A 9,177-nucleotide genomic window follows, 5' to 3' on the forward strand; every position below is an offset into this window, starting at 1 on the left:
GGTCTCTCCAGCGATACAAACACTGCTGTACAATGAGTTGGATCGGATGCTGAAACTCGGTGTGATTGAGGAGAGTGAAAGCCCGTGGTGTTCGCCAGTAGTGCTCTTACGGAAACCCGGCAAAAACCGACTCTGTTTGGATTCCCGTAAGGTGAACGCACTGACGAAGAAAAATGCGAACCCTCTTCCTCACATTGAAGGACTCACCAGCCGATTTCCCGACGCGATTTACATGAGTAGTATCGATCTCAAAGAGGCCTTTTGGCAAATTCCGCTGGAGAAACAGAGTAGAGAAAAGACTGCCTTTGCGGTACCGGGAAGACCCTTGTACCAGTTCACTGTGATGCCGTTTGGGTTGTGCAATGCAGCTCAACGGTTGAGCCAGTTGATGGACAAGGTAATTCCTGCACGACTTAGGGAGCGCGTTTTTGTGTACCTCGATGACTTGCTTATCATGGCACCGGATTTTGATACCCATATCAGCCTGCTAAGCGAAGTAGCCGAATGCTTACGTAAAGCCAATCTCACCATCAACATGAAGAAATCAAGGTTTTGCTTCAAGGAGTTAAAATACTTGGGCTTCATAGTTGGTGGTGGGAAATTTAAAACGGATCCGGCGAAAGTAGAGGCGATCGTGGATTTCCCGATCCCGAAAACCCCTAGGCAGATCCGTAGGCTGCTTGGAATGGCAGGCTGGTATCGGAAGTTCATAAAGGACTTTTCAACTTTGACTGCTCCTTTGACTGACCTGCTGAAGAAGAGAAGCGAGAAGTTCTTCATGACGGATGAAGCGCTGATGGCATTCGAGAACCTGAAGAAAGCGTTGATCTCAGCGCCGGTTCTTTCGCGCCCGGAGTTCACAAAAAGATTTTACATCCAATGTGATGCTTCTGACGCCGGGATCGGTGCTGTACTGGTTCAGTTGGACGAGGAAGGAGAGGAGGTACCGATCGCGTTTTTCTCTCAAAAATTTAATAAAAGTCAGAGAAACTACAGTGTCACCGAGAAGGAGTGTATGGCCGCGGTGATGGCTGTGAAGAAGTTCAGGCCGTATGTCGAGGGAATGGACTTTACAATCATAACGGACCATTCCAGCCTTAAATGGCTGATGAGCATGAAGGACCTTAGTGGCAAGCTTGCCAGGTGGAGTCTTTCTTTACAGTCCTATACCTTCGACATACAGCACCGTAAAGGAAGTCAACACGTAGTACCGGATACTCTTTCTCGGGTACATGTGGATTCTCTGACTATCGAGGACGTTGCCCCGTTGATTGATTTGAAGTCAGCGGAATTCCTTTCCGATGAATATTTAGACCTCATCGAGACGGTTTACAACCATAAAGACGAGCTTCCCGACTTAAAATACGAAGACGGATATGTTTATAAAAAAGTTTTTAAAAAATTAGGCGAAGAAGAAATGTGGGAACATTCCTGGCTCCTTTGGGTACCATCAGGTTTAACCGAGGAAATTATAAAGAAAGTTCATGATCCTCCTAAATCCGCACACGGCGGCATAGCAAAAACTCTAGCTAAACTTAGAAATTATTTCTACTGGCCTAATATGACCGTGCATGTTCGTGAATACGTCTCCAATTGTAGTGTGTGTAAACAAAGTAAAGCGTCGAATCAAGTATCCCGTCCTCCTATTGTTACTTCATATTGTAGTAATCGTCCGTTTGAAAAAATATACATTGACTTTTTAGGACCATATCCAAGGTCAAAATTAGGAAATGTATACGTGTTTGTTGTATTAGATCATTTGTCCAAATTTGTGTTGTTGAAAGCGTTACGAAAAGCAAGTACTTCAAGCGTCATTAAATTTTTAAAAGAAGACGTCTTTAATATGTTTGGAGTACCAAATATCATCCATTCCGACAACGGAAAACAATTTGTATCCAAGGAATTCGAATCGATGATGGCTAAATACGGTATAAGGCATTTTAAAACCGCTCACTATGCACCGCAATCGAACGCGTCGGAGAGGGTGAACCGCTCCTTGTTGGCTGCTATTCGATCGTACCTAAAAGACGATCAAAGGTATTGGGATACGCACCTTAGCGACATCGCGTGTGCGTTAAGAAGCGCGGTTCATAGCTCTACCGGTGTGTCACCTTATTATGCATTATTCGGCACTAACATGATGACGCACGGTAGCAGTTATGAACTTGCCAAGAAGTTGCATGCGCTGGACGATAGCGAGCTGTTAACTCTTCCCCGACATGGTCGATTGCAGTGCATACGAAATCAAATTCGCGAAAACATAATTAAAGCCAACGATAAATCCTCAAAAATTTATAATGTCCGTACTAAAAACGTTCAATTTTCACCCGGACAAGAGGTGTATCGGAAAAATTTTGTGATGAGCGATTCGTCGAAAGGGTTATCAGCGAAACTCTCACCCAAGTATATTAAATGCCGAGTAGTTAAACGAATAGGAAATCAAATGTATGAGTTAGAAAACTTAACCGGAAAAAGACTTGGAATATATCACGCAAAAGATTTAAAACAATAAGTAGAATGCTTCAAAAACACGTTTGTTTGTTTGTTTTAAATACAAGTCTTTTTTCTTAGTAATCATTGTTGCTACTCGTATCGTTTCTGTTTGTTATTTGTTAATTTATTAAATTATCCGTGAGTATAACTTATTATACTTATTTAGCAACAGTTCGAAAAAGAAAAAACCGAAACACCCTATAACCACAAGTACCTGGAACTGTTTCATAAACACGGATATTTTAAGCATATATGTATTTATTATATTCATTGCATGCCTTATGTTCTAAATGTTACTTAATGTTAAACGTTCTTATTTATTTATTAGGATTTTAACTTATTTTATTAAACATTTGTGATAAAATGGTTCAACCATCCCATCTGTGATATTTTTACTCATGTTTTTAATTTTACTACGACTAATAGCCTTTAAAATTTCCTTCTTCTGTGATAAAATGGTTTAACCATCCCATCTGTGATAATTTTACTAACATTATTAATCCTACTAAGACTGATAGCTTTAAATTTTCTTCATCTGTGATATTTATATTTTCTTTTTTATTTTAGCTTAAGTAACTTATCTTTTAAAACTTGTGATACTTAATTTACTAATTTTACTAACTTAAATACTATCCGCAATGATTGAAAACTACGATCTGTGATATTTACAAAAGTTACTGATTTTAATAATGTATCTATTTATTTATTTATTAACTTATTTATTAATTTTTATGTTTAACTATAATCTAACCAATCCAAAATAAAGTTATCAAAAAGATCACTCACCAACAATCACTTGTATGATGTAACGTAGAAATTCGTAGTGGTGGCGGATAGAGATGGGGGACATTAATGATAAGTGTTGATTCGTTGCATAGCAGGAGTCCTGAAAAACAGAATACATTCAAATTAGTAGGTACTCCCAATTAAATATAGTTTTTTGTATACACTTTAGGCTTAATAGAGGACATAGGTACTAGCTCGGTTTTTTCTCGCAAATCTCTGACGAGCACCTCCGATCCACATATCTAGAAGTGTACCTCCCAGCATCCTTAACCTTGGTACACCAGACGCTCCAGCAGATAAGGGTTTCGACAAAATCCTGAAAAAGGAATGCTAATTGTTAAATGTGTAGATAGTTATGTATATATGTGTAATTTCAGGTGTCTAGTTGAATAATTACTAATTATAAATAAAAAGTAATTCGTTTTTTTGAGGTAGGTCGGCAACCTACGCTGGTTATTGTTAGGGTCATTGACCTTCTAACTATAGAAAGAAAAAACAAAATGGAAGCCGACTTAATTTTATAAAATTAATACTAACCTCTACTTAATGGTAGTACAAAAGTTTGCCCGGCCTAAATCGTGGGTTTTTCCCCACAATTATCAAAAAACTCCCTTAATCTAGGAAAGAAAAATCAAGCAAATAAAATCCAATAAAACTAATTGTGTATTTCAAACACTCACCCATCTCAGCATCCCTTGTACCACCAGTTCCTCGCCATCATCCGAATCCCATTCCATTTCCCAGGCATCCAGAATCCTTGTTTTTTGCTTTTTATTGAGAGTATATCTCAATAAACAGCAAATTTTGTTGTGGATGCCTTCCATTAACCGCATCCTCAATCCTAAGGTAGTAAAATAAAAAAAAAGAATAGTTAAATAAGAAACAAATAAATCTCGTACTTACCCAAAACTTGTTGACTCGTTGGATGTTGTTTATTTTGTGTTGTAGCTGTCACTTGCCTCATTGTTGGTCTCCATGGAAACTCTCCATAACTCAGTGGAGAGAAATTCCATGGGAAAGCAATGGATGCGTTCCGGAAGAGATCTGGGTTTGGTATATTGTCGTTTAAGTTGGTTGAATTGTTAAGTTGCATGTGAATGAAACTTTGTTTTATGTCCGTGTTTAGTTTTCAGTATTGACGGTTAATGCATGTCATTGCAGTGGTTAGGTGGTTCGTATTCATACGTTTTGTGGTTACTTGGTTATTATGTGTATGGTTTTTTTTTAAATGTTCTGGTTTCATGTGGTTCGGTGTTACAGGTCTCTCCGATTTCGACCGTGGAACACACCCTTAGTTCTTGGGACACTGATACCCCTATTCTGTTGGAAGTGTTCTAATACCTACGTGGTTTCCCACTATTTGAGTGTGATGATGTTGGTTGGCGGTGTATGTATGGATAGGTGGATCGGATGATGTGTTCCTGTTAGAGATAGAATACATCATCCGAATATTGTTTTTTGCCGGTGTGGGTGGGATGATAATTTCAGCACTCCCTCATTTGGCCATCTACCACACAGTGGAATAAAAAGTGAGTGATAGTGGTAAAATTAAATTCAAATATTAAAAAAGAAACAGTTGGACCACCAGATTCTAAAATAGAAAGAAAAGATATTTAAGAAAGTGAAATAAGTGAAATGTTAATTGGTGCCAACAATTTTGGATAAAGGAACTCAGCAAACAACAAGTAAAGGTGTTTGATTCACGGCGGCCCGAATTAAATCATGGAGAGCGGGGCCGCCGCCCAAAAAAAAAAAAAACAAAGATTTTGAAATTTAAATAAAATTCGAACAAATTTTGAAATTGAATAAAATTCAAAAGAAATTTGAAATTGAACAAAATCAAAAATTAAATACAAATTTGGAAAACTGAAACCCAAAGAAGAAAAATATGAAATTGAAGGAAATAAAAAAAAAAAAAAAAAATTTGAAAGAAAAGGAAATTTGGACGTGAACCAAATTGAAGGAGAAAAAAACAATCAATTTATAAATTATATAAACATATACGTACATATCCCTATCAGATTTATCTTCATACCAACCCGGTGGATCTTTTTATGTTTGTGATTGTCCTATATTTAAATTTTTTTTGAAATTTACCAAATTAATTCATCGGCGTGGAAGTTATTTTTTTTGTTTATTTCCATAATCTTGTTCTTTTTTTCGTCATATTTGATTGTGAGGTGTAAAAAAAAAGGTTGGTGTTAATTTCGTGTTCGGTACCATAATTTTTTTGTTGTATAGGGTCCTAAAAGATACCTCCACAGAGCTCTTTAGGGGTAAGGAATTAGGGCGCCGATAATCGTATCCGCTTAACAAAAAAGAAAATACCACAAAGGGTTCTTTTACGTAAAGGTAGAAACAAATAAAGACTTAGGACTACCAACCTGACTTTTTTGTTACCAGTTTTTTTTCTTGTTTTTTTGATGTTAATTTTTTTGTTAATTTATTTTGTTTGTAAATCTAATGATTAAGCTGTCAATTAAATAAAATTAAACTTCCGACAGAAACGCCGGAAATAGAACAAAAAGTTTTTTTATGTTTCGCCCAAGCGAAACGATGAGAGCTTAAGATCTTTTTTTCAGGGGTGTCGAGGGTAGCGGAGTGGACATGGACCTAGGATGACCTGAACCCGATCATCGACCAACAATCTTTGGGGGTATCCAAAACTGGCCACGGATACCTAAAGGTAGGGTGGGTAATGGCCTCACTGCACTAACATCCGCAGTGCCCTGATGTGCCAATAGTCCGTCCGTTTATGTTTCCTTCCTTTTCCTCATTCCTTGGCCTGATATGTGTTTTTGTCTGCAGGCGAGGTTGAGTTTCGGGGGCAAGATCCCCCCCGTCCGACGAGCTGACGCCGTGCACCGCAAGCAGGCCGCGTCCCCCGGATCTCAACAATCCCACCTAACCTTTTCCAAATCTTCCTATCTCTTTTTCCTACCTCATCCTTATCCTACCCCTCCACTTCACCCACCTCCACACCTCCTCTTGCCTCGCAACAAACTATAATAGACTTAATCGAGCTTAAGCCAGCTTAAGGGAATGAACCAATACGCAGCCTTACTTGTCACCAACCATAAAAGACGTTCTGCTCAGTTTCGATATATTTCGCTAACTTTCGCGCAATTACGCAAGAGCCATTTAAATGGCTAGAGCTTAATCAAATGTCAAATTTGCTTAAGTTACTTGAATCCATTATGGTTACATTTTGTTTTAATGATAACCTTTGATAAATTTTCGTTCGGTTTTTAACATTAGCTTACTTTCGGTTAAGTCTATTATAGTTGGGCAATAAGATGTAAAAGGCGGATAGCGGTATGAAAGCCATTTTTATATTTCAAAAATTTTATATTTCAAGAAATGTTTTCACAATTAAAAGAAAATATGGATAGTTTTATTGAATTTTTGAATTATTTAAATACTTTTAACTATTTAACTGATACAAATTATTGCTAAACTACAATCACGCGTTCAGTCGAGTAGACTTTGACATATTGAATAGAAACAATGGACTGTTATGCGGTAATCTGAAATGTTACCTCAAGCTTTGTGCTCGCTTTATATCGTAAATATAGTATTAGAAGTTCTCTGATCACATGCCCTTAAAGTTACTTTTACAACATTGCGAGCAGAAACTCCAGCCGGCGCAAAAAAAAATTGAATTTTATCCCGAAAATGCGCTGTAATGAAAGAAATAAGAGCAAGTTCCAAGAAAACATGAGGAAAGAAATTAGAAAACTTTGAGAACTAAAAGAATTAGTAAATATATCGATTTTAAAGCAGATCATCAAAAAAGCGATCCCACAAAACAAAAAACCAATTATAAGCAAAAGTATGCTTAAAAGCTAGAGATCTATCATTAAAAAATCCGGTCACGAAACTTGCCTGTTTTTAGAAAACTGTATTCCGAGGCAAATATTGAATTCAAAAGAATATGTGCAAGAAAAAAATCGGCCTTTGAGCAAGAATTAGTATCGGTTATCAATCGCACCCGTAGCTTTTCCGAATTCTGGAAGGCTGTGAAAACCTTAAATGGAACCAAGAATATTATTGCTCTAGGATTACAAGCGCATCTGAGCGACCACTTCAGAAAGCTTCTGAACGCAACGATAAGCTCACAATTGGTACTACACGCAGCCCCTTTAACCGCAGATGACTTTCTAGATGCACCGTTTTCAATAAATGAATTAAAAGAAGTTATTGAGAAAGGTAAAAAGAATAAGGCGCCAGGAGATGATCGTATTCTTTTTGAGCACTATAAGCACGAAACTGATGAATTTTTATTGCTGCTTACTAGAGAATTTAAACGACTTTTCAAAAATGCGGAAGTTCCTGAAAGTTTCAGAAAATTAATAATTTTTCCACTTTTTAAAAAAGGAAACTATGATAAAGCATAAAATTATAGGTGTATTTCTTTCTTAAATACAAATGCAAAGCTTTTCACTGGGCTTATTGAGAATAGAATGTCCGAATGGGTGAGGAAAAAAGTATACTCTCTGAATATGTACACAATGAATACCAGCATACATATGGGATGGAGCGTCTGTCTCGGCAGAGTTTCACACGGAAATGGGTCTCAAGCAACGGTGTATACTGAGTGCTTTGCTCTTTATATTGTTAATTAACGACATAACAGATGTGGTCAAGGGCGTAATTGTGTTTGGAACAACTACCATACCTGCACTTGAATAGGCTAAACGGCCAATATAATCGCTGGAATCTTGACATATATCTATCAAAATCCAGATAATGATATTTAGAGCGGTTGGCGGCAGGACTGCAAGAAACGAAAGTTGGGCATTCAATAACCAGGCAGTCGAAATTGTTCGAGAGTATAAATATCTGGTAGTTCTATTTAATTCGAAACTAAATATGAAAAAACATATAGAACGGAAACTAACGAAGGCAAAACGTGCATTGACCATAGTACAAAACAAAAACTTTTCCGCTCCACAGCTGCATGGATTTTATATGTATGTTTCAGGTTTGGGGTTACTATTCTTTTGAAGCAATCGTAAAGTTTCTTATGAGAAATACCCCAAACTTTGATGAATTGAAAACGCAAAACTATATTTAAGCAAAAGTTTATTTTATTAAAAGAATCAAGAAAAGAATGATTTGCGTAAGAAGTTTAAAAAAAAAAATGAAGTGACATATTCAAGGTATCTGAAGAACAGCTGATTCAACAAATGGTTGAAATTCAAGAAACTTGAAAAATTGATTTCAGCTTTTTGTATTTGTTGGTAAATAAAAAGTTACAAAATGTAAGTTGAAGTTGCATTTGAAGATGTTCTGTACATAATAGACGATGAAAAAGCTATTTTCCTCCAAATTCTAGAAGGTAATTATGATCTATTTTTTGAACTTTAAAATTGACTAATTTTCTTCTCGTTTTTTAGAAGACCAATTTAATTAAATTGTTACGCAACTATCAGTTCATCATGGTTCGAAGTATCAGTTAATTTATCCATTAAATGTTTTATCTTACAACAATTTTGACTTCGAAGCTTAAATGTTTCTCTGCTTTTTGTGAACAGCTGAAAGTTGTTTTTATTTTTGGACAGCTCTCTCAATACAGCTATCCAACTCGTTCAAAAACGGTATCTTAAAATCGACCTATCCAAAAAACCCTATCCAACACGAGATTGAACGCAGCCAATACTGAAGACATTAGTCTTCATGCAAAATACTATATAAGTAATTACGTTTGCCAACAGTTCAGTTATTCCAGTTTTTCTTGAACCAAGGTTAAGGTTTCCATTCTTCAAAATTTGTTCCAACAGCTAAAAATGTTCTTACAGTTTCATTTTTGCTCGCCGAAAGTGTGCTACACGGATTTTAACAATTTCAATCGTTGCGTTTAATCTCAGATAGATAGGGTATCCGGATACAGCTGGG

At 36.6% G+C, this 9,177-nt stretch overlaps 1 long non-coding RNA gene across 1 annotated transcript; it reads right to left on the reverse strand.

Moving 5' to 3' along the window:
* Positions 1-3,705: 3,705 nt before the first annotated feature.
* Positions 3,706-4,245, reverse strand: LOC129941343 (uncharacterized). Its single transcript, XR_008780851.1, has 4 exons — positions 4,183-4,245; positions 3,960-4,120; positions 3,817-3,896; positions 3,706-3,759 (listed from the first exon to the last, which is right to left on the reverse strand). It is a non-coding gene; the product is annotated as an uncharacterized LOC129941343 (long non-coding RNA).
* Between the last annotated feature and the right edge of the window lie 4,932 nt (positions 4,246-9,177).

The sequence above is a fragment of the Eupeodes corollae genome, chromosome 1 (genome assembly GCF_945859685.1).
Source record: "Eupeodes corollae chromosome 1, idEupCoro1.1, whole genome shotgun sequence".
In the NCBI taxonomy this organism is placed as follows: domain Eukaryota; kingdom Metazoa; phylum Arthropoda; class Insecta; order Diptera; family Syrphidae; genus Eupeodes; species Eupeodes corollae.